Here is a 444-nt window from a genome sequence, read left to right as displayed (position 1 = left end):
GCGCCTTCGCATCTGTGTGCAATCTTCCTCCCGGGAGCCACAGGTGTAGGGGTAAGGCGCAAACCCCATCGGTTTGGTTTGATACAGCGGCCACCTGAGGTCACTCAAACAGGGATCAAGAAAACCCATATATATGCCAGGAGGAACCCTGTAGATGATGGAAGTGGGCAGATCGCCCAGCTGAACGCACATCACGCAGGGCCTTTCTTTGCATCTCCATTCTCCCTTCTAGAAAAACAAAACAAAACGAAAACTATGCCCGTTCTATTTTTCTTTAAATACGCAGCCCTCGGTTCAGCCGTGACAGATATCTGGGAGCAACCAAAGTTTCACTTTCACCTTCACACCTGCCAGAGAAACAAACGGGAACGAACCCTCTCGGGCGCTCGCCAGAAGGGGACGCTGGGCTGCGGGTTCTTTTTCCGGGCCGGCGGCGACCACTTC

This window comes from Ailuropoda melanoleuca, chromosome 10 (genome assembly GCF_002007445.2).
Source record: "Ailuropoda melanoleuca isolate Jingjing chromosome 10, ASM200744v2, whole genome shotgun sequence".
Taxonomy (NCBI): Eukaryota; Metazoa; Chordata; class Mammalia; order Carnivora; family Ursidae; genus Ailuropoda; species Ailuropoda melanoleuca.
Note: the sequence above shows the minus strand (reverse complement) of the source record.